Here is a 26,318-nt window from a genome sequence, read left to right as displayed (position 1 = left end):
GCATACTCCAGAAGATAAACCTTTTACCAGAATGACGCGTTTCTCATATGAAAGAACACCTTTTTTATTAATTTCTTTGCACACATTTTTTGGCAATACTTGATTCATGTTTTGGCAACCTGGGATCTTATCAATCAGTCAATGCGTTAGGCAGGATTTCATTTGAAAACAGGAGCACCAGAAATAATGCAACCAGAGTTAAAAGAACATATCTCCTTTTTGGGTTTCGCCTGCACATCGCATATGCTATGCTTGTAAAATCTATTGTTCCTGTGCTTGCCACTCACTTTTCCTCCATTTCTTTCGAACCAACGCACCCCACCGCCACCCTCCGCACCTGGACCACTGACCACCGAAGACACAGCCCACGCGATGAACACCATCCACTCCAGATCCCCAACTGACCCCTGCCCCCACCACGTCTTCAACAAGGCCGACTCCACCATCACACCCCAACTCCGAGACGTCATCAACACCTCCTTCGACACCGCCACCTTCCCGGAGAGCTGGAAGCACGCCAAGCTCAGCGCACTACTGAAGAAACCAACAGCGGACCCCACCGACCTCAAAAACTTCCGCCCCATCTCGCTCCTCCCTTTTCCTGCCAAAGTCATAGAGAAGATCGCCAACAGACAACTTGCCGCCTTCCTCGAGACGAATGGATCCCTCGACCCCTCGCAGTCCGGTTTCAGAGCCAACCACAGCACCGAGACCGCCCTCATCGCAGCCACCGAAGACATCCGAGCCCTGCTCGACAACGGGGAAACAGCAGCACTCATCCTCCTGGACCTCTCCGCAGCGTTCGACACGGTCTGCCACCGCACCCTAGTCCAACGCATCAGCAACACCGGCATCCAAGGGAAGGCACTGAAGTGGATCATCTCGTTCCTCGCCGGAAGAACACAGAGAGTCCGCCTCCCCCCGTTTCGATCCGAGGCCACTGAAGTCATCTGCGGCGTCCCGCAAGGATCATCACTCAGCCCCACTCTCTTCAACGTCTACATGAGACCTCTCGCCACCATCGCACGCCAACACAACCTCAATATCCTCTCCTACGCCGACGACACCCAGCTGATCCTCTCCCTCACCAGAGACCCCGACACCGCCAGAACCAGCCTCCACGAAGGGATGAAAGACGTCGCCGAGTGGATGAAGAACAGCCGCCTGAAACTGAACTCAGACAAGATGGAAGTCCTCATCCTGGGACCATCACCCTCCGCCTGGGACGACTCCTGGTGGTCCCCAGCCCTGGGCACCGCCCCCAAGCCTACCGACCACGCACGCAACCTGGGATTTATCCTGGACTCCTCCCTCTCGATGACCAGACAAGTCAACGCCGTCTCCTCTTCATGCTTTCACACCCTCCACATGCTCTGCAAGATCTTCCGATGGATCCCGACCGAAACCAGGAAGACAGTCACCCAAGCCCTCGTCACCAGCCGACTGGACTACGGAAACACCCTCTATGCCGGAACCACAGCCAAGCTACAGAAAAGACTCCAACGCATCCAGAACGCCTCCGCCCGACTCATCCTTGACATCCCCCGACGCAACCACATCTCTGGCCACCTGAGGGACCTGCACTGGCTCCCCGTCAGCAAGAGGATCACGTTCAGGCTCCTCACCCACGCACACAAGTCTCTCCACGACCTGGGCCCCAAGTACCTCAGCGACCGCCTGACCTTCCACACACCCACCCGCCAGCTACGGTCTGCTAGCCTCGCCCACGCCGCCGTACCACGCATCCGAAGAGCCACCGCCGGAGGCAGATCCTTCTCCTACCTGGTGGCCAAGACATGGAACTCCCTCCCCTTCCACCTCCGGCTGACCCAGGACCACCTCTCCTTCAGGAAGTAACTGAAGACCTGGCTGTTCGAGCAGTAGCGGACCCCTTCCCCAAGCGCCTTGAGACCCTTCCGGGTGAGTAGCACGCTATACAAGTGTCATGATTGATTGATAGATGAGTGTTCAGTCTAATGGTTGTCTTGTTACACGAAAGAAAAAGGAGACCCCGATGTGTCTGCAGTCCGAAATGAGTGCTCAGACCAGAGACATTGGGCTCTCCCTTTTCTTTCGTATTACCCGACGACCATTCGACCAAAGTTTGGAGAGGCTTGTTTCATTCATAGTTGCAAAATAAGCCAAGACTCTTGACAACATTATTGTCCAGCAAAACTCTTTCTTCTTTAATAGCTCTAGGCCACTAATGCAGACATAGAATCCTTTGAGGATACACTGAGGCAGCTTCTGTCCATGCCAACAGTGAAAGGGTTGAGACCCAAATTAAAAAAGATATGCGTCGGGTTTGCGGTACTTTTTAAATGCAAAAGCAACGCAAAGTGTTACGTTTGGCTTTACAGTTCAATGCAAGATTGTAACCAAAAAGTAATGCAAAGCTGCAATATGCATTACCTTGCCTTAATTTGAGCCAAGGGGCGTTCTATGGGTGTTACAATGTAACCATCCACAAGTTTTAGTGCAAATTCCTATCTACAAAGAAGTGCAAACCAGGATTGACGCTTTGAGGTTGGCGTTACCGGCAGCAATATTTTTATTTTTTCAAAAAAAAAATCTTTGCGTTTGTGCTGCATTCTACAGCACCCATCCAGAGAGGAACACCTTAAGCATAGTTTTTGTAGTGGGAGGTACCCCTTCCAACAAAAACCCAGGCTTCCCACAAATACAGACGCCCTAGCATCATGGCGCAAGGGCGTCTGCGTTGGCGCCTGACAGCCAGAAGTGCGGCAGCGCAGGAAGAGAGCAGAACAGCGCCACTTATTCGCAGAGCTCCCATTCATGGTTGCAACGCGGCAACGTCTGCTGCCTGAACAGTCAATCTGGGCCTCCGCGTTTTTAATGCCTGATTTATGCGTCATCTTTCTACAAGGAAGCAGGGCGCTTTCATTCTGAGTCAGAACCTCGACAGCTCCATTGTCAGAGAAAGGATGCAGAGATCATTAAATCTGTTTTATCTGTTGGTTTAAAAGTTACGAGTGGGGAACCAGGACACACGTTCATCAGTAGTCTATTCCAATCTAGGGCACTAGCGGCTTTTGACCGTGGAGAAATATAAATGACGTGCTAAGAAAGAAAGTTCTGCTTTAAATTAAAAATGAAACCTGTGTGCCATAGTGCCTGCTTTTATTGGGTGCAGCTCTGGGCCTTCTGCAGGCCTCGACCCTCGTGATATAACAGGGGGGGCCACAGGCTTCACAATTCACTGGAAACGCCCCCACTTAAAACTCTGTTACAAATAGTGTGCAATTTCACTAGTCAAAAGGAAACTGGCCTAGCTGGGCTTTAGCTCCTTTCTTCTCTGCATTTGCTGAAATATGCAGTAATTTCCAATTTGTTATTTCTAATCCTATATCTGAAAAATAATGTCTATGTGACAGCTTCCTCAACGCCTCAGATTTTGCTGATTTTGGACTTGCAGTCTTAAAAGCTAGTTTGTGTTTGCAGAGAAAATGCTGGAACATTATTCCAGATCCTTAATACCAATTATTCAGAGAACAAATTATATACATTTTTAGCTGCTCACTGCGGGCAGGAGCAATTCCGGCTCTGGAAAAGGGCAGGAAGCCGTTTGGGGCCCCAGGGGCATTGAGGCTTCCCCCCCCTGGCCGCCCAAAATTGATGAAATGGGTGCCCTGGGTGAGCTTCAGGGCACCCACCTGTTACCGGCTGGGCTTCGGGGTCCCCAAGGCTGAAATTGATCTGGGGAGAGTAGCAGCCCAGCCTTCCCACCCCCATTTATAATTGGTCAGGCCCCAGGGGTTGGGTCGCTAGGACAAATATCGGCATGCATTCTGCATTACGCCTTGAGGTACAGGAAGGTATTAGGTTTGATATTTTCCCCCTACCTATAACCTCTTTGTCTACCTATTTCCTCTTTGCCAAAGTGGTACTAGGTTGGGAAAAATATTTATAGGTTTCTGTATAATTTAAAAAACAAATACATGGAGTACTGCGGTTCTTCCTCTGGAGTACTGCAGTACTTAAAATATATTAAAAAAATTAAAAATACACTGTACTACATTATATTTTAGTAGTGTAGTGTACTTTGTATTATTAACCTTTTTAACTGTGCACAAAAAAGTCTACAAAATACTGCGGTAATACCTACAAATTACTGCAACACTATATTTTAGTGATATAGTGTACTACAGTGTATTTTCTATTTTAACCAATTTGAATGTGCACAAAAAAAGTCTAAAGAGTAACGCAGTAATATATACAAATCAATGCACTACTTAAACATTTTTTTTTAAATACCCATTCGTCCCTTAACTGCTGTAAAATATATAGAAACTGATAAGTACATTTCTCTACCTATTCCCACTTTAACAAAGTGGGAATAGATGGGGAACAACAAGAAAACATACTACTTACCTATATCTAATAGCCTAACCGAGAACACCGCGAAAAGCAGAACGCGGCCAAACTCTGCTAAGACCCACATGGCTGCCTTTTATGTTTGGTAAACACAGCGATTCCAGAGAGGCTCCCAAGTAGGTGAGAGAAGCAGGGTGAAGTCTTGACGGGAGCGTGACTACAGACTTCACTCTCCACAGGATGAACCATGGAGCATTGGCTGAATATTATATGTAATCAATAGTAAGAACAAGAGACAGATGGCATACGCATATATGCACCTCTCTATTTAGCATGTAATTGAATGTTTTGTTAAGTGTACAACAGCAGGAGGGAACCAGGCATTGCAAAGAGAGAACAACCATTAAATACGCTAGGTCCTAAAGAATAGCCAATAGGGGTAGGCTAGAAACATGTCACCCATTAAGAGATAGGAACATTATCCCCTTTTTAGGTTTAGCCTGGCGATCCGCTGCGCAGCAGCGTTCGCGCAGACGAAATCTTTTGAGAACAGTCCGGGGCTTTGTTCCGCCTCTCTGTTCCTTTGGCTAGCTCCATAAATGGAGGCTAGCCATTGGAACAGAGATGCGTCACTCATTCTCCGATCAGATTCGTGGGCGTTCCGGCGTTTTTTACTCATCCCGCCCATTTTCGTGCGTCATGCGGCGGTGTGCTTTTTTTTTCTTCGTATCGGCATGTTGGTTTCATTGTCCGTGTGCCCGTCCACCCTCCCGCTGTCCGTGAGCCCGTCCCCCCTCCCGCTGTCCATGTGCCCGTCCCCCTCCCGCTGTCCGTGTGCCCGTCCCCCCCTCCCGCTGTCCGTGTGCCCGTCCCCCCCTCCCGCTGTCTGTGTGCCCGTCCCCCCTCCAGCTGTCCATGAGCCCAGACAGACACCCCGTGCCAAAGGACGGGAGGCTCCTGCTTGCGATCTGGTGGCAATAGTCCAGTTCTTAAAACGATCCGAGGAGACAGTTACGTACAGGAAGCTGCGCTCCCTTCAGGTTTTGCCAGCTGTGGCCTCTTCCGCCTGGTGTGATGATGGGCATCTACGAGCCTCTGGTGTGTCACGGCAGCTGGCCTCACTCAAAAGGAGCCGCCATTTTCTACTCGGTGTTCGCTGGTAAACAGAGACGTAGGGGCGCACGAGCCGTACCACAGGGCCAGGGAGCGGGTCTTCCTAGGCTCTTTGCTTAACCTAAAGGCGCATTCTGTCCGTGGGGGACGCGCCTGGCTCCGGAACATGACTCCGTCCAGCTCCGGCTGCTGCCATTTTGTTGATCTAGCTGTTGTGCTCTGCCCTCGCCCTCACCCCCGCCCCTCAAGTATGGGAGAGCCGAGCTCTGCAGGGGAACACGCAAGCGGCGCCTCTTTGAGAAGTGTAGAGCCCGCGGCAGTTCATGCCCATTTGAAGTGCTGGACAAAGCTCCTTCGAGCCTAGCTAGAGCCCTCGTCGCAATCACATTGCGACAGTGGCCTTTCTGAGGGGGGTCGGAACATGCTGTAAGAGTGGTCTGGAGATCTACTCGTAGCGTTTGGCAATATGATGGATCCGATGTAAGCACGCTGATTAAAAATTAGTCCTTGATAGCGTTGGTGGCGTTCAGAGACCATGCCCCCGCTAAGCGGTGAAGTTACGACAATACTCTCTGGACTGGGCAGAACGACGTACCACATTTCCTGCGACTGTCGCTCAGCACAATGCAACGCTTCTGCAGACATTGTTGGTCTTGTGATCGGAGCAGAAGAACTAACAAGGTCCTCCCCCCCCCCCGGCTGAGGGCGAGTGATCCACGGGTAGACGAACGACAAGCGGTGAAGTTACGACAATACTCTCTGGACTGGGAAGAACGACCACAGTTCCTGTGACTGTCGGTCGGCACAATGCAGCGCTCATGCAGACATTGTTGGTCTTGTGATCAGAAGAACTAACAAGGTCCTCCGCCCAGTCCCCCCCGCCACCCGGCTGAGGGCGAGAGATCCACGGGTAGACGAACGACAGCTTTATTCCGTTCTCTTCCATTGGATCTTGGTGCATTTCAATAATACGGACCTATTTGCCCTTGGACTGACTTTTTAGGTTTCGCGTATTTGTGTGGCTTGGTTATATTGGGGCTATAAATCCCAGACAATAGCGAGCTAATCCGCACCCAGTTATCAGTGGCAGGGTTGTTATGGTTCGTTTGCTCCTTGCTCTGCCTGTTAACCTGTTGGCTCCCCCCACCTATAAAATGTCAGGGCTGAAGATATGCCCAAGCATTTTGGAACCAGTGTGCACCCTCTCTTCCCACACACAATAAGTAGCACTATACTGTCTGACGTTTACCAGCTGTTGCGATGTGCGTAGGGATCTGTAGCCGTATACTGCAGTCACAAGTCAACAACTGACTATTCCCAGAGTCAAAAGTGCGATTGTATAAAAGGTCCGAACTGGGTCAAGGTGTCACACCACTAGTGAGACCACTTGGTCACTGTTACTTTATCAAGTCAGTTAGGCTGGTGCAGGTTCCTGGGTACCAATGCTCATAGAAGGTATTCTGGGAGTTGTTTTCGTTTGAGTGGCAGGCCGGATACCAATGGTTTGTTAGAATAGCCAAGCACTGGAAACATGGCTGTGCTTGCTTCCCCTGTGTGTGTGTGTGTGTGTGTGTGTGGGTCTGTGTGTTTTTGTGTGGCATTTGCCAGAGATTAAACTATTGGCATTGTAAAGGACAATGCCATTTATTTATCTGTTTTCAAAACCAACACGTAAATACAAATGTTGTCATTTACAATGCCAATAGCTCAAACTTTTCTAAAGGCGAAACCATTGCATTGTAAATGCTTGTTCCTGATATTTCCCCTGTTTTTTAACCATACTGACTAGGGCCCTGAATAAAATAAGCATAAGCCACTAGCCAGGTATTTTTAAAGTTCCCCCTTTTTTCCTCACTCCTCCCTCACAGACCATCTCGTCTCTTATAGTCAACAAAAATGCTCCCACGTAACTCATAGGTCGCAGCATGCCTGTTCCTCAGCGGAACGGGAAAGACCCTTTAATGAAGCATGCCACCAAGGGGTTACCGTGGTGGGTGAGGGTTTCACAGAAAACTATTTGTTTTTTTCTAGGGCGCAAACTGACTTTCCTAAAAATTGGTTGGGTGTTTTTTTAGGTCTCGTCTATTCCATCCCGTAGGGATGGTAGGCGAGATTATAGTAGGCTTCCGAAAAGTCTCCCCAAACAGCGGATTCGATACAGTTCATGGGATGGGAGCCAGGCGCGTGCACATCACATCACACACCATTTGTTATCAGCTTGTGAGCCTCGGCATCAGACTTCAAAGGATCCGCTCCCCCACTCGCCCCCCTCTCAGACTTCAAAGGAATCCGCTCCGCCCCCCCACCCACACGCTTGTTCTTCACTGCTTCGAGAAGCTTCTTTGTATCAGCCTGACTGCATGCTTGTTTAATGTGGTGGATACTCACTGCCATCTAGTGGCCATGTTTTATTGTGAAAAGCTTCAGCCTCCTGCCTGTCCCCGAGCCTCGTCCTACCCGCACGGCCTCAACCGCCATCGCTCCAGGGCTTCCATCCAAAGTACGTCAACAAAAAAAGGGGCATATGTTTGTTTAATCACAGTGGAAAGGAGCCGCTCTCTTCCGATGCCCTCAGAGCTCAGCAGAAAGGCACCCACGGTCTCCAACTGGACGATCAGCATCAAAACAGGTTTTAACAAGCACACCCCCTCACCCACCCCCGCCCTCACCCTCACACCCCCTCACCACCTAACTCACCCTCACACCCCCTCACCACCCTCACACCCTCACCCACCCTCACTCACCATCACACCCCCTCACCCTCACACCCCCTCACCCTCACACACCCCCTCACCCTTACACACCCCCTCACTGCACCCCCCCCTCCAGCTCACACCCCCACACCCCCTAGCACTCACACCCTCACCCACCCCCTCACACTCACAACCTCACCTACCCCCTCACCCTCACTCCTCCTCACCCACCCTCATACCCCCTCCCCCTCATACCCCCTCCCCCTCACACCTCCTTCCCTCACACCCCCTCACCCTCACACCCCCTTCACCCTCACCCTCACACCCCCTCACACCCCCTCACCCTCACACCCCTCACCCTCACACCCCCTCACCCTCACACACCCCCTCACCCTCACACACCACTCACCCTCACACACACCCTCACACCCCTCACACCCTCACCCTCACACACCCTCACTCACCCTCACACACCCTCACACCCCCTCACCCTCACACCCCCTCACACCCCCTCACCCTCACACCCCCTCACACCCCACTCACCCTCACAACCCACTCACCCTCACAACCCTCTCACCCTCACACACATTCACCCTCACCCAAGCTCACCCTCACCCTCACACACCCCCTCACCCCCACCCCCTCATGCTCCCACACTCTTATCCCCTCACCCTCACACCCTCACCCACTCCCTCACTCTCACTCTCACACATCTCACACTCACACACCCTCACGCAGCTTCTGACCCTCACACCCCCTCACCCTCTCCCCCCCTCACCCTCAACCACCCTCATACCCCCTCACCCCCACACACCCTCACACCCCTCACCCTCACACCCCCTCACCCTCACACCCCCTCACCCACACCCTCACTCACACCCCCTCAACCTCACACACCCTCACACGCCCTCACCCTCTCACCCTCACACACTCTCTCACCCTTACACCCCCTCACCCTTACACCCCTCACCCTCACACCCCCCTCACCCACCCTCACACCCCTCACCCTCACCCTCACATCCCCTCACCCTCACACACACCCTCACCCTCACACCTCCTCACACCCTCATCCCCACCCCTCACACCCCACACCCCTTCAACCTCACACCCCTCACCTTCACACCCTCACACCCCCTCACCCTCACAACCCCTCACACCCTCACCCACCCTCACCCCCCCTCACACCTCCTCCCCTCACACCCCCTCACCTCACACCCCCTCACCCTCACACCCCCTTCACCCTCACCCACCCTCTCACCCTCACACACCCTCACCCCTCACCCTCACACTCTCACACTCCCTCACACCCTCACCCTCACACTCACACCCCCTCACTCACCCTCACATCCTCACCCTTACACACCCTCACCCTCACAACCCTCTCACCCTCACAACCCTTACACGCCCTCACCCTCACACCCCCTCACCCTCAAACACCCCTCACCCCCACACACACCCTCACCCTCACACCCACTCACCCCCTCATACTCCCACACTCTTACCCCCTCACCCTCACGACCCCCCTCACCCACCCACCCCTCACCCACCCAACCCTCACCCACCCAACCCTCACACGCCCCTCACCCTCACACACCCCCTCACCCTCACACCCACTCACCCCCTCATACTCCCACACTCTTACCCCCTCACCCTCACACCCTCCCCCTCACACCCTCACGACCCCCTCACCCTCACACCCTCACACCCCTCACCCCACCCACCCACCCACCCCACCCACCCCTCACCCACCCCTCACCCACCCCTCACCCACCCACCCACCCCACCCACCCCTCACCCACCCCACCCACCCCACCCACCCCTCACCCACCCACCCCACCCCACCCACCCCTCACCCACCCACCCCACCCACCCCTCACCCACCCCCCCCCCACCCACCCCTCACCCACCCCCCCCCACCCACCCCTCACCCACCCCTCACCCACCCCCCCCCCACCCACCCCTCACCCACCCCCCCCACCCACCCCTCACCCACCCACCCCACCCACCCCCCCACCCACCCACCCCCCCACCCACCCCACCCACCCCTCCCACCCCACCCACCCCTCCCACCCCTCACCCACCCACCCACCCACCCCACCCACCCACCTCACCCACCCCCCCACCCCACCCACCCCTCACCCACCCACCCACCCACCTACCCCACCCACCCCTCACCCACCCCACCCACCCCTCACCCACCCACCCACCCACCCCACCCACCCCTCACCCACCCACCCACCCCTCACCCACCCACCCAACCCACCCCTCACCCACCCACCCACCCCACCCACCCCACCCACCCACCCACCAACCCCACCCACCCCTCACCCACCCCTCACCCACCCACCCACCCACCCCACCCACCCCTCACCCACCCCACCCACCCCACCCACAACCCTTCACACTCACTACCCCTCTCACCCTCACACCCCCTCTCACCCTCTCGCCCTCACACCCCCTCACCCTCACACCCCCTCACCCTCACCCCCCTCACCCTCACCCCCCTCATCCTCACACTCCCTCAAACCCTCACCCTCACACCCCCTCACCCTCACCCCCCTCACCCTCACACTCCCTCAAACCCTCACCCTCACACCCCCTCACTCACCCTCACATCCTCACCCTCATAACCCTCTCACCCTCACACCCTCAGACCCCCTCACCCTCACACCCTTTCACCCTCACACCCCCACTCACCCTCACACCCCCTCACCCTCACACCCCCTCACCCTCACTCACCCTCATTCACCCTCACACACCCTCACTAGCATAGCATAACAAAACATAGCATAGCATAACAAAACAAAGCATAGGATAGCAAAACAAAACATAGCATAACAAAACAAAACCTAGCATAACAAAACAAAACCTAGCATAACAAAACAAAACCTAGCATAACAAACCATAGCATAATAAAACATAACATAGCATAACATAACAAAGCATAGCAAAGCAAAACATAGCATAGTATAACAAAATATAGCATAACAAAGCATACCATAACAAAACATAGCAAGGCAAAACAAAGCATAGCATAAGAAAACCCAACAAAACATAGCACAGAATAACAAAACATAGCATAGCATAACAAAGCATAGCATAGCAAAACACAACAAAACATAGCATAGCATAACACAACAAAACATAGCATAGCATAACAAAGCATAGGATAGCAAAACAAAACATATCATAAATAACAAAACATAGCATAACAAAACACAACAACACATAGCATAACAAAACATAGCAAAACACAACAAAACATAGCATAGCTTAACCAAGCATAGCAAAACAAAGCATATAATAGCATAGCATAACAAAACATAACATAGCAAAACAAAGCTTAGCATAATAAAACACAACAAAGCATAGCATAACATAGCATAGCATAGCATAACAAAGCATAGGATAGCATAGCATAAAAAAATCAAAGCATAGGATAGCAAAACATAGCATTGCATTACAAAACAAAACACAGGATAGCAAAATAAAACATAGCATAGCATACAGCATCACTCAGCACCACCACAGTATCACTCAGGGGCACCACAACATCGCTATGCGCTACCACAGCATCACTGAACACCACAGCATCACTTGTTCGCCATCACAACATAACTCAGAGCCATCACAGCATCAATCTGTGCAACCATTCAACAACTTGGTCAAATACATTCTCTCAACGTTTCAAGGTTTATTACAAATGTAACAAAAAGATGTTAATATTTCACTTCTGTTCTTGGATTTTGTCACAATAAAATACACTGAACATAATCTTCACAAAAGTTATTGACAAAAGTTTAAGCTATTGCCATTATAAATTACAATACCTTTTATTTAAGTATTAATTATAAAAAAAAATCAAAAGCCATTGTTATTTGTAATATCAATACATGTAAGTCACGTAAATACAACACATACTGCATTACAAATGCTATAGGTGTCACATTTGTGAGAGTTAGAACTATTAGCATTGTACATCGCAAAGCTATTAATTTAGCTATTTTCAAAAAGAAAACATAAATAAAAAAATTGTCATTTGCAATACCAATAGCTCAAACTTTCCTAATGCGAGACCTGTTGCATTGCAAATGCTTGTTTTCTGTGTTATGAATAGTGTTTGGAGGGCGGCCCCAGCTTTTGTCCTCTAACTTCCTCTATATTTATGTTTTCAAAACACAGCGATTAGTCAATTATAGATTCCTTCTTTTCCACATGTACTGATGTATACCGCAAACTAACTGCGGTATTCCGTGGCACAATATATAGCTAAATATTTATAAACTTATACCTTTAATTCTACTTACAATATTTACAATTGCTACCAAAACGTACTCATCATAATGTCTACTCCGTCACAATATATATACATCTGTTCACACACACATTTATGCTGTCTGTTTTAATTACCACACCACTTTAATACATGCTATTGTATGTAACTCTACTCTACGCTATTACACTTTATTCCACTCTATGCTAATCCACTGTACTACACTGCACTTCACTCCACTGTAAGCTATTACACTCTACGCCACTCAATTATGTGACATTCCATTCTACGCCACTCCACTGTTCTCCCTTCACTCTATTGTTCTCCATTCCATGCTATTTCTCTGTACACAACTCCACTCTACGACACTACACTCTATGCTTTTATACTCTATGCCAATCCTCTGTTTGCCACTTTAGTGACCACCACTACACTCTACACTATTTTACTGTACACACCTCCACGGTGTCTCACATCAGTGTACGCCACTTCACGCTATTCCACTATATGCACTCCACTCTGTCACTCCACTGTCAATTTAATGTTCTTCCACTCTACACCACTCCACTATATGCCTCTCTACTCTACACCACTACACTCTATGCTATTCCACTGTAAGCCAATCCACTCTACAGTACTCCACTCCACCACTACACAGTATGCTATTACACTGTAAACCACTAGAGTTCACTCTTCCCCGCACAGCTCTACAACACTTCACTCTACGATATTCCACTCTGCAACACTCCACTGCACACCACTCCACTTTGCGTCCTTCCACTTCGCGTCACTCCACCACTCTATGCTATTTCACTACACTGTACCTCACTTCATTCTAAGCCACTGTACTGTACTTTACTCCACTGTATTCCATCCCACTCTACACCACTTCACTCTCCACCACTGCAGTCTAACCCACTCCAATGTACCTCACTCCACTCTACACCAGACCACTAAAATGTTGGCTACGAAAATGCCTTAATTGACGCCATCACTAACATCACCAGTTGGCAACAATCTCTGCATTTTGGAGTACATAAACATTTTGTGTGACAAACCAGACCTGCCTCAAACGATAAATATTATTTTGAATTGAGAAGCACTGACTTCATCTCCCTGGCCTTTGGCCCTGTTCCTGGAGCCAGACAAGTTTCTTTGTCGCTTTGGCTGTCTGTTCAGTCAGAGTCATAATCAACACATTTGTAGCACCTACTAAATGTCCTGATAATTTCAACACAACTTACATCAAGCTGATCCCAAAAACCAGAAAGCAACGATCTAATAGGGCTCCCCAGCTTTTAGGCAGTGTTTTGTAGTCTGTTCTTTTTTCAAAACTTATTAGAATATCAACCTTCTTGTAAACTTTGCTTTCTACGAGGAAAGCAATCTTCCTTTGGGCCAGCAAATTTCATGAATGCCAAGGCAAAGGGACGCAATCTGCCTTATTGAGGTGATCTATTATTAAAAGATATCTCTTCTGCATTTGGCATGCTGCATCACTTCAACCTAAGTCTGAGCAAGCTTGGTAGTGAAAGTACATCCCAGGACTTGATTCAGTCCTACCTCTCCAAAATACGCAGCATGGCCTCACTTTTATGTTTTATTATTGACTGCTTCCTACGCCTATGGCAGCGCCCCACAGGCCTCTACCATTTCTCCACACCTCTCCAAACCAAAGTTAGTCATAATCTAACCTGCTGCAACTATGTGGATAACATTCAATGGATCCTAAATCTTGAAAAGCCCTTCCTTTTCGCCTCATGAAATATGAGATGCTTAACTGTGAAAACTAGATTAAGTAGAGCAGGACTGTCAGCTGGCCTAAGAAACTTTAACACCAACCAGCCACCTGGATGGAAGTGAGGCATCTGGGAGTTATCATGAACTTTGTGAACGCTCTGTTTGATTCTACATCCATATGTGTGTCATTTGCTACCTCGCCCTAAGTGCGCCAGGTATGCCCAGACGTGGGTCCTGGGCTCACTGTGCTACTGGAATCAAGCTATCCTGGCTGAAGAGGGGTGAAACCCTGAAACCGGTTCTTGGATGCTTGTTTCCGGTCCAGTGAGGATCTGGCTTGGCAGTTCGGGCTGGACTGTTCCCATGAGGCACAGCATCAAGACTGATTTGCATATGGCCAGGTCTAAACTGTGGTGGCATGGTGAGCAAAAGAATGATAGATTTAACCCAGATCTCTTGACTGGGGGGTAAATGTTTTGATTTGTTCTGCATTCCGTCCAATTGTGTGTCTTTTGATTCTACATCCATTTAATATAAAAGCACAGTAGTGCTTTCTTTTTTGCAGACAACAAAATCTGAAACGCTTTCTCTGCAAGGATTATCCATGACCACCTAGAGTTCAAGATGATGGTAACGTTCTGGCAGATCCCAAACAAGTGGCTCATTCATGTGCAGGTCTTCTTAGTGGAGGATGGTAGTTTTGCACTTTTAGCCTATCCACCTCACTCTCTACTGTCAGACTCCGCGTGTAGGCATAGTTACAAGATTGCTGCATCAGGACTGGAGCACCCCAACACTTTAAACTTCACCCACATTTACAAAGATATGCGCATGGGTTGGTCACGTTTTTATGCAGCCCAATGTAAAATCCTTTTTGATATTTTTAAAGCAACGCAACTGCCAATTTGGTTTGAAAAACAAATAATACAAAGCAGTGCATTGCGCTACCTTGCATTACCCTGCTGTTATGAAAAACTGTTGTCTTGTGGCATAGAGACCTGATGTTTTTGAAAGGGATAATATTTATACTTTTTTAATGTATTCATAATTCAGCAAATAACATTTAATTTACAATAGTTTCAGATGATGAGGTTCTTGTGAAAGAAGTGTTAGTGAAAGAAAGTGTGGTGCTGGCAGTGAGTAAAATAAAGAATTGCAGAGAATACGCTTTAAATCACTTCAAAACAATGTAATGGCTACTAATTGGTTCTCCTTGTGAGGAATAGATTATCTATTCCTATCCATTGTTTGTTGGAAATAAATCCAAATCATGTACAATCATAAAATATAGTTGACGTTTTGACCCTTGGTGGTGAGCTGGGTTTGTGGGGCCTTCCTGAGGATGAAGGTGAAGATATACCATACCCAGCTAACCACCTAAACCCATTACGGGCTGGCCGCGAAGTTCAGATGCATACCAAGGAGCAGAGCCAAACACAACAAAGTAGCAATCGCAAAGTGGGCATGGTAATATCCAGCGACCAAGTTAGGCTGGCCGCGTATTGGGGACAAGAGAAAGATGCCTTCCTGACTCAACGAAAATGCAAGAGTTGTCATAAACAGCTGAGTATAGCAATGACCGTAGCACAGTACAGCTGAGTGTGTTAGAATGCTTTGCATACCAAGAAAACAGTAAAACAAAGGAACATTCAAAATTGAACAAAACACTCACCCATCCCCCACCCTCTCCCCTTCTGACTTGACCATGCTGGGTTGCAGCAAACCAGCGCTTAGCAATGCCCGGTGACAAACCGGGTGGAAACTCTGGGTTTGCAAATAGAGGAGGCATAGGGGAAGGGAAGGACGAGTGCCCCACTGTCTCCACTCCTGTCCCATATCTTCAGTGGTGACTGGGGATGAGTAAAGACCCCAGGATCTATTGACATGGGGAGCCAAACCTCTCTCCAAATATGTGAACCCGCTACCGTTTCGTTCATGAAGACCCAGTGCTTTTTAGTCAGTGGGCGATTCCACTCTATCCAGTATCTCAAATGCGCAGGTTGGTAGTACCGCAAGACATTAGGCACTGCCAGGCCCCCTTCTTGTTTGGATCATTGCAGCAGTTATTTTTGTAATCTGGGCTTCATCTTTCCCCAGATAAAGCTTTTGATCTCCCTTTGTAGATTGCAAAGTACTCCGGGTGGGGGAGATAGAGGGAGCATCTGGAAAATGAAAAGGGCCCGGGGTAGGACGTTCATTTTCACAGTGGCTATTTTGCCTAGCCAGGAAGAAGGCGCTGCCAGTGATCTAGGTCTTTACGAATTGTGGCCATGAGTCTAGATTAATTGGTCTGCGCAGTTTTTTGTGAGACTCCGAGCTAGAACTAGTCCCAGGTAGGGGAGATCAGTCTCCACCCACTGAAAGAAAGTTGTGTTGGGCGCGTAGAGTTTGATCTGTGTCTTGGTGAACGGTGACGTTCAGTTTTAGTGATTTCAGCGAATTTACCTTGAAGCCCGACATGGCCCCAAATGCTTCCAGCTCTGAAGTAATAGCAGGAGGTGAGGACAGGGGTCGGGTGATGGAGGATATAATGTCGTCTGCATACAGACTGATCAAGTGATGGGGCGCCAAATTTAATGCCCGTTTCTCCGGGGTCGTCGCGTAGCCTCTGAGCGAAGGGCTCCATATATAAAGCGCAGAGGAGCAGGGAGAGCAGGCAGCCCTGCCCCGTACCCCTCTCCATCCTAAACTTGCTGGAGCTCCCACCGTTGACCCAGACCACTGCACTAGGTGTGCTGTATATGCTGTGAACCCATCTCCTGAATCGCTCCCCCACCCAAAGTGCCTGAGAGTTGCGAACAAGTAGGGCCAGCGCAATCTATCGAACGCCTTCTCGGCGTTAATCGCTAGTAAAAGGGCCTCTTTCCGGGAGCGTTGGACTTTATCAATGATGTGACACACGTTTGTTGTTGTCCCCACATTGGCGTGAGGGAATAAAACCAGCCTGATCTGGATCAGCAAATAGTTGAGCATCTACATTGAGCAAGGATATTGGGCGGTACGAGCTGCACTGCTAAGGAACTTTTCTGGGCTTCGGAAACACTGAGATGGAGGCCTGCAACATCGATTGCGTCACTGACCTGGTATCGGCGAAGGAATTAAAAAGGCGGGTCATAAGGGGAACCAGTTCCTTACAAAATGTCTTTCAAAAATTGAGCTGAACCCATCCAGGCCAGGCAATTTAATTGGCTTTAGCCTTGCAATCGCTGAGATCACCTCTTACATTCTAATAGGTTGGCCAAGTGACTCTGATTCAGCGGGTGCGAGAGTTGTGATCGTTGAAGACTGTACGTAGACTTGAGGATCCAAGGTTGTCGCGTGGTGCCCCGCATATAGGTTAGCAAACAACACCCGTAATTCCGCCTCGATATCTGAGGCATGAGATACCGCTAAACCCGCGCTTGTTTGGATGACCTTGACTGTGTTCGCGTATTGTTTACTGCTTAAGCAGTGTACTAGCTTCCGCCTCCCCCCATTGTTTGTCCCTATATAGAATTTATATTTGAGGCGAAGCATTGTATAGTCAGCCCTATCTAAGTTGATGCGTTTGAGCTGCAGTCTCTCCTGTACCAGTTTGCACCAGATTCTAGGAGCTGTGGTGCGCTTCTGAATGGACTCCAATTCCAATACGGACTTTTCCAACTCCTCCCTTTTATCTTTCCAGAGCTTCTTGTCATTGGCTTCTTTTGCTATGAAAGCTCTTCGGACAACCAATTTAAGAGCTTCCCAAACTGAGGCGAGGGGTACCTCACCCGTGTCATTACTAGCCAAATAGTCCGTAATCGTCAGTCTGATTGAAGACACCACGTCAGGAGAGTGCAACAGCGTTTCACTTAGGCGCGATGGCAGCAGCTGGGAGGGGGCGCATGGGTTGTTAAAGTAAGTGTGATTGCCCCATGGTCGGACAATGAGCGGGGCTCAATGGAAGTAGTCATTATCCAGTCCCAGGCCAAGGTAGAGGCTAAGAAATGGTCTAAGCGGGCGTAGGTTTTATGCGCCGCTGAATAGAACGTATAATCCCATTCAGCAGGGCGTTGCAAACACCATACTTTGCGTAGCCCGCAGTCTGCCAACCATGCCAGCCTCTCTGGGGAAAGGTCCCTAGCATGCGCAGTCCTTTCCTCAGCGCGATCCTGCAGAGCATCCATGACATTATGCAAAGCTTCTCCCACCAAAATTGTCTTATCTGGGGACTGAAGGACCTTGGCAAGTGCGTCAATGATAACGTTATCCTGATGTTCGTTGGGAGCGTAGAGTGAGGCTATTGTGAAGTGACATGTGCCTGATTGCACCAGCATAGCCAGCAAGCGACCCTTGATCTTTAGACATGTACCTAAAATCACCCCACTGTAGCGCTTGGAGAAAAGAATTGTCACTCCGCCTCTCTTACCACTCCTCAATGACCAAAATTATTGTGGGAATCTCTTGGTGTGTATTCTATGAGTGTCTTTCGCTAGCAAATGCTTCTCTTGGAACAAACCGATATCTCCTTGCAAGTGTTCTAAAAAGTTAAGTATCGCTGACCTCTTAGTGGGGTTGTTAAGGCCTTTCACATTAAGACTAAGTAATGTTATCTCTATTATCTGGAATATAGAAAGGGCTAAGCAGATGTAAGCTGGGAACACAGGAGGTTAGATGTTAAGTGCATGGGAGCCACACATTCGGGGTGAGATCATAGTGGTCCAGGAAGTATGTCATCTCGCTCATGTGCAGTCATCCGGAAGGGGAACCCCCAAACAATACCACCTAATCCCAACAGAAAATAATAAACCAGGGTAAACATGTACTCCATAGAGTCTTTCATGACTTGGAAGTCCGGATCCGCGGGGTCTACCAGGGCACAGTGAGCCAACAATAAACGGTATGAGATGGCACCCCAACCCACACCCTTAGGAAAATCTTCCTTCTGCCAATGAACAGTATCTTAAGAGTGGGGGGTCAACATCAGGTTGGCTTTCGCCGTAGAGCGAACGCAGTACCTCAGTCCCTTCTCTGGCCAGGGTGGCTGAGTCCGGGCAGTGGAGAACAGGGCGCGGTCCTCGTCTGGATCCACGATTGTTCCTGGTCAGGTAGTTTGAGGATTTTGCAGGCCTCCGTCAGGTAGCGCAGCTGGTAGGTTTTACGTTTCAGTTGGAAAATGAGGCAAAATGAGTGGCCGCAGGAGTATGAGATGCCCTGGGAGCGAAGATGACTGGTGACCAGCTGGAACTCTTTGCTTTTGAGTAGAGTGGTTGCCGCCAGCTCCTGAATAGCTGGAGTGACTGGCCACGGAATTGCGTTTTCTGGTCAGTTCTGGCAGCCCTGAGGATCGCCTCTTTTTCAAGGAAATTATGTACACAGACCAGAATGTCAGCTGGTGGGCGAGGAGGTGCCCAGGGGAGGCTGACTCTCTGACATCATTCTAACTTGGTTCTGCTCGGCGCGTTGTCCCCAAGGATGATTCCGAATAGGGCTTGGACGTAGCCCTCGAGGTCCGTACCTTCTGCGCCTGTGGGTGCCCCACTAATGCATATGTTATTCCTCCTTGTCCTGTTTTCCAGGTCTTCAGCTTGGGGTGAAGGTCCAACTGATGGTCCTGCAAACGGATGATCTCCTGCTTGGAGGGCTTCAATTTATGCGTCCCTGGTTAGGGAGCTCTCTTTGAGGGCCACCACTCTCTCACCTACTTCATCTATGTCTCGGCGCACTTCCCAGAGTTCCTTTGTTGGATATTTTTTTACCGTCTGTAGATCTTTCCGCAAGGATGCAAACAGTGCTTCCAAGAATTCACGGGTCCCCGAGCTCTCCGCACAGTCACCTCCTCCTTGGACGACTTTTCTTGCTGGGATTCACCATGCCTTTAAGCAGCATTTCCTTGACAGATCTGTTCTTCTTCCCTTTAGCTGTGGACATGGCTCCCCACCTCCAGGCCCAGGGACCAAAGGGTGGGTGATTCGCTGCGGCGCTGCCGGGCTCACAGCCCAAGCGTGCCGGGCTCCTGGCCCAAGCGCTAACTAGGGCAGGACCGGGACTCGATCAAATCTAATGAGCACTGCCGGCGTGGGCATACGGTTGCGGTTCCCTCATGAGGATGCTCAAGTGCTGGATTCCCAGGAGTGTATCCTTTTCAGTGTTTGCTGCCTCTATGGCCTTTAGCTCAGGCAGTTCTGGCACAACAAAGAGAGTAATGGGCCACAAGAGAATGAAAACTGAGGTGCAGATCGGCAGCCTTTCTGTGGGGGCCCAAGAGATACTGGGAAGCGCCGAGGGAGTTCCGTGAGATCACAGGTCAGGGAAGCTGCAGCCGCTACCTGCGCAGGAATGGTGGAGTCCACTTGCTTTCTTCCATGGTCCGCCTGCTTGGGAGGGAAGGCTATGGTGCTGAAAAGGGTCACAGGGTTTCAGTGCATCGCTCAGATCCCTGCCTTAGGCCTCCACCATATGTAGGAGATTTTTATTTATTTAATGCATTCTTATAAAGCTCGATCTTTACCCGAAGGTGTCAGAGCACTGTACAATAGATCCAGTTACGTTACATGAGAGAACTGTTACAGGAATGGAACAAATAAAAAATAGCAGGCCATAGAAACAAAACAACGCAGGCATAAGGCACACAATCTCAAGCACATACTGTATCAGCAAAAAGGCTGAAGAGATGCAGGGGGGCAATATAGGGGTGCAGTGTCAAGGGGAGCAGGCCGGGTCGAAGGCCCTGATGCACGCATGATGCACTCACCGCCGTAGGCCCCAGGATCCGGAGTGAGGCCCCCTCAAGGCACAGGCCTACATGTGCTTGATACCGTTCCCAGGGGCCTACAGAGGTCCAGGCTGCAATTGCGGGAGCCTCCGGACCAATGCTGGTGTCTGCTTGGCCCTGCTCCCCATCGTCTGCGAGTCTCTAGGCCGGAGCCTCTGCCACTGCCTAGGCGCAGTGCGGCCCGTGCTCAATGCAGCCAGCAGTGCGCTTTGGGTTTCCAACCCCTCTACAAAGTCTCGCTCAGGTGCTGTTGGGCCCCAGGGTGGTCAGCCCCCGCCCTCGATGATCAAGTCCCCCCCCGATGCGCTACTTAACGAGGGACCGGTGACGCCTCTGCTCCGCTTCGGCCGTCGCTCGTGTTTGTGAGGCCCGTGTTTACCACGTCCCGTGTTTGCCGCGCCCCGTGTTTTCTGCAGTGCGGATCAGGTCTCAGGCTGCACCAATCAGCCTCCAAACAGACATCGTCCGTCCCCCGAGTGATCAGCACTTGCCCCTTGTTGATTTACGCCCCCCCCCGTTGCAACACCAGTCGGGGGGGGGATGGGATGCAATTAAACGTGCTTTGGATCGTGCAGGGACGGAGTGCCGGCAAAGCACGTCTGCTCACTCCACCATCTTGACCACGCCCCATACCTTTGTCTTAGACAATATATGTTGACAACCAATTAGCTTTAAGTGGGATAAGTTGCATAAATCATACAAATTAAAGCCATATGTGAATCAAAGAACCAGAACCCCTGTTTACCAAAGAATGGGGAAGTCTGTACAAATTGTCCAGTAACTCAGTAAGGGGACAATTTATGAGGCTAGACTTCCGATTGGAAGAATATAACTGTGCAAGTAAATACTAGGTCAGTAACCACAGGACCAAACAAATAACTATAAAAAAGAATGTGCATTACCCAGACCACGGTGGTGAGAGAAGCACAACATGTGCTGCAATTGAGCCTATAAGAAAATCCATGCCTGACTCAAAAACCTTTGTGATGAATGATTACACAATTCCTCATATCAACCACAAAACCTAGCTGTTAAATGCTATAATAAGGAACAGAGATGTTCTCATTGGCCAGAATTTGTCAGTCTAAATATGTAGATGGGGAACAGCCTTTCCACCTCAGCTGAAACTATGCTGTTCCTTAACAGCACGGTCTGAACCACAGATGAGTCTTTACAATGCATTCCTTTACCAGACAAGCTGTTACAAAGACTTGCCCTAGGGAGAGCGTTGTTGGATTGATGTTGGGCTTTTAGTCCAATACTTTCCCTACTGTTGCACAGACTGGAGTTCAAATAGTAAACTATACTATTCCAAATCCTGAGCTTTCCCTAAGGCAAGTTGTAACAACTTGCGTGGTAACAGAATGCGCTGTAAAGCCGCATTTGTTGTTCCGACCCTGTTTTAAAGCAGACACAATTTAAAGCCTGCGTGGTTCCGACATATAACCTATGACGTTCCATAACCTTATAAAGTAATTCTATACGGTTATGAACCTCCCCAGTGACTTGCAATATTCTAATAATGTGTGACGGGGGCACTTTATCCCTTATCTGATATATTCAAGCAAATAACACCATTAGATGTACAATATCAGTTTCGGGCAATGAGGTGCTTGTGAAAGAAGTGTTAGTGAAAAAAATGGTGTTGCTTATATAGTGAGATAAAGAGTAGCAGAGAATAACTCTTAAATCCATTATAAACAATGTGATGGCTGCTAATTGGTTCTCCCTTCGAGGTATAGATACCTTTTCCTCTCCACTGTTTGTTAATAAATCCAAGTGCAGTCCAATCATAAAATATGGTCGACATTGCAACCCTTGTTGGTGAGTTGACTTTATGGCGTCTTCCTCAGGATGAAGGTAAAGATGTAGCTCTGTCTGAAATAATATGTTACATTGCATCAGGGAGGTGTTGCATGAGTGGTGCATGGTCGTCCCTTGCATCCACCCATGGGGTTTGAAACAAAACCTTATTTACAGGGATTTGTAGACATGAATTTGCATCTAGATGTGTGCCTACCTGAGGCTGACTAGGAGAAATATCTTTATAACTCATTGTTATTTTCCCTTTGCAAGGATGCTACATTCTGCAAAGAGTTAAATGAGGAGAATTACAAATATTCCTCCTTGTTACACCAGCCACAGAGAGGCTAGGGATTTTGGCGCAAATCTGTATCTACAAGAATTTGTAGCCAATGGATTTTCATCAAGATCCATGGGTGGATGCACAGGAACATCCATGCACATCCCATGGATCATCCCCTTTGGACCAAAGTTACTTTTGGTTACAAACCAACACAAATACTAACCAGGATTTTACATTAAAAAAGGAACACAACCTTTACGCAAAATCTTTGCAAATCTGGGCCTTAATCTATTCTGCTCTACACTCTGTGTGTGGTGGTGGAGATATTCTCTCCATAAGTCCACAAGGTTTAATGTATGAATTATGCCCCTTAGCAAAGTGGTTAATCTGACGAACAACACCGGCTCTGGGAGATGTCCTTTGCATATTCTCAGACACTGCACTGAAATTTCAGACCAAAGAACATCGAACAATCTGGGAAACAACATGGTGTTAGGGAGTTTGGGAGCATAGCCTTTAAAGAGGCACAGTTTCCTAACATCCAAAGGTTCCTGGATCCTGAGATAGCGACCCTCTGAGTCTTCAAGCACTTGTGATTTCTTAAAGGGGGTTCTCTCAGCCACACACGTAGCAACTGTCCTGGAGTAGGAAGAAGATGAAATAGTAATACAGTTACCAGCTCCACTTTTGTGCTTGTTTGGCATATTCCTAGTAGACAGATTATACCCACATCCTGTGTTGTTAAGTGGGAGTGGACTTTGCTGTACCACTTCTTATGATTGGTTTACCCATGCACATTCCATATCATTACCTGCACCATTCCAGCCAACTAACAGGTACACAGAAGTAAGTCAATCTGTTCTAGCTGCAGGAAGTTTAGAAAGTGCTTCACTTACCATATATCTTGAACAGTGTCTCCTTTTCGTATGTGTGTGTGACATAGAACAAGACACCAACACTTCAACCTATCACACTCTGAACATCAAACTTCTCAACAATGTTTTAGTGAAATACTGATCAAATCTGTACAGTTCCAGAATAAAAAGACAACCCATCCTGCTTATATTAATCCACAACTTCAGGCTAAACTCCTACTAACAACACACTTAAAAGACATGAGTCAAACACACAACAGAAACAAAAACAAACTGTGCTGCATGAGTAGCACAGAAGCGCCTGGATCACTGTGTTGTACTACCTATCGTGGGGATGCCAGTGCTCATTTGTTTCCTATCCAGCTACTTTCAACAAGACGAAGGAGACAGGGGAGTCACATGTCTAATGCTCTATTAGTCATCAACCTGGAGGGTATTTTCCCTTCAGCATATAATTATTGTTCAAAGCGCAGTTTTCCATCATCATTGACCATCAGTCTATCAGCATTGAACCTCCTTTGCTTCTCCACCTGGTGAGCATTCAGTCATACCAGGCACAAATAGCTCAGAATCCGACCCATTCTTGTTATGATTCAGAAAAGGGGGTGGTGATGAACAGAGTGTCTGAATTAAGCAGACCACTCTTACCCAGTCCAAAGATCAGGGCATCACCGTTATTTAGCTCACTGCACCATCCCAGCTCAGAACCTGGCTATATGCAAATTAGTCTGTCCCTGGCCCAGTGCATCATGGGAACAGGGCAGACCAAACTACCAAGCCAATTCTTCACCAGAAAGGAGACAAGCTTCCGGGGACCGGTTTCTGGCATTTCAGCCGTCGTCGGCCCGGCTTGCTTGAATCCTGATGGTGCAGTGAGCAAGGGACTCATGTCTGAGTATACCCTGCCACACCTATAGTGTCCAAAAACGATTCAGGAAAGGGGGTGGTGATGAACAGAGTGTCTGAATTAAGCAGACCACTCTTACCCAGTCCAAAGATCAGGGCTTGATCCATCACCGTTATTTAGCTCACTGCACCATCCCAGCTTCTGAATCATTCTTGTTATGAGGCTGGGGCGTCTCACAATTGTCAATCAGATCTGTTAGAAAGGGGATCTTAGAATTGGCCGAGCGAAGTCGAGAGGCCTCCTGGCGAGGTTCCTCCCCTAGGAGCGTACAGACGAGCAATCACCCCACTACAGATGGACACCACACAAGGATAGGTTCTTAACGTTTTTATCAACAATTAAGACAGGTAATCGTAGCGGTACAGGTTCAACTGGATCAAGGGATATTTCAGGTTTAGTCACTGAGGGAAGGGGGTAGCCGGACAGTCTTGGTACCAGCCTGGTACGGGGATACCCTACGCTCAGCTCTCAATCCTCGAGCTGGGGGTTCCTCAGGGTCGGGCCGCGGCAGCGCCAGCAGGGCTCCGAACATGGTTTCAGCGAGGATGGGCCGCGGCAGCGCCAGCAGGGCTCCAAAGGTGGTTTCAGCGAAGATGGGCAGCGGCAGCGCCAGCAGGGCTCCAAAGATGGTTTCAGCGAAGATGGGCCGCGTTCCAGAGGGGGGAGAGCCGGCGGTCGCCCGGATGGGCGGCTCTCGTGAAGGTTGGAGGGTGTCGCCCTAGGCCGGAGGACAGGGGTCGATTTGTCGAAGGCCCGCCATGCGGGAGGAGTGGGACCACGCCACGAGGCCGGGTCCAACACACGTCCCCCCCAGCTGAAGGCAGGGAAAGTCACCCATCCTCTTGGGTACTCTCCCCGTCGAGGCGGAAGAAGAGGGACAGGCCGTCTGCGTTGGCGTGGTCGCTGCCGGGGCGATGTTCCACCGTGAAGTCCATCCCTTGTAGGGAGATGGAGCAGCGCAGCAACTTCGGGTTCTCCCCTCACATCTGCATCAGCCACCGCAGGGGTCGGTGGTCAGTTTGCACCCGGAAGTGGGTGCCGAAGAGATAGGGTCTGAGTTTCTTGAGGGCCCACACCACGGCGAAGGCCTCCCGCTCAATGGTGCTCCAACGTTGTTCTCGGGCCAGCAGACGTCGGCTAATGAAGGCCACCGGTTGATCAATTCCTTCGGCGTTGGCTTGGGAGAGAACTGCCCCGACACCGTCCCGGCTGTAATCGGGGGCCTGGAGCACGGGGGCGGTGCACATCGCTGTCTTTAGGGTCTCAAAGGCGGTCTGACACTCGGGTGTCCAGTGCACCTTCTGTGGCTGTCTCTTGGAAGTGAGTTCAGTGAGGGGGCCCACAATACTGCCATAGTCCTTTATGAAGCGCCGGTAATACCCAGTGAGCACCAGGAAGGCTCGGACTTCTGTCTGGGTGATCGGGGGCTCCCAGGCCAGGATGGAGTCGATCTTGGGTTGGAGGGGGGCCACCTGGCCGCTCCCCACTTGGTGTCCCAGGTAGGTCACGGAACCTTGGCCGATCTGGCATTTGCTTGCTTTTATGGTCAATCCGGCCCGG

General features: G+C 49.7%; 1 protein-coding gene across 1 annotated transcript in view; it reads left to right on the top strand.

Annotated features, from left to right (window-relative positions):
• The window catches only part of LOC147746889 (E3 ubiquitin-protein ligase HECTD3-like), a 523,212-nt gene that overhangs the window by 95,327 nt on the left and 401,567 nt on the right, over nt 1-26,318 (top strand). The gene's annotated exons all lie outside the window — the stretch shown is intronic.

Source organism: Lissotriton vulgaris, chromosome 1_1, assembly GCF_964263255.1.
Source record: "Lissotriton vulgaris chromosome 1_1, aLisVul1.2, whole genome shotgun sequence".
Taxonomy (NCBI): Eukaryota; Metazoa; Chordata; class Amphibia; order Caudata; family Salamandridae; genus Lissotriton; species Lissotriton vulgaris.
Note: the sequence above shows the minus strand (reverse complement) of the source record. Positions and strands in the feature narration are given on the sequence as shown.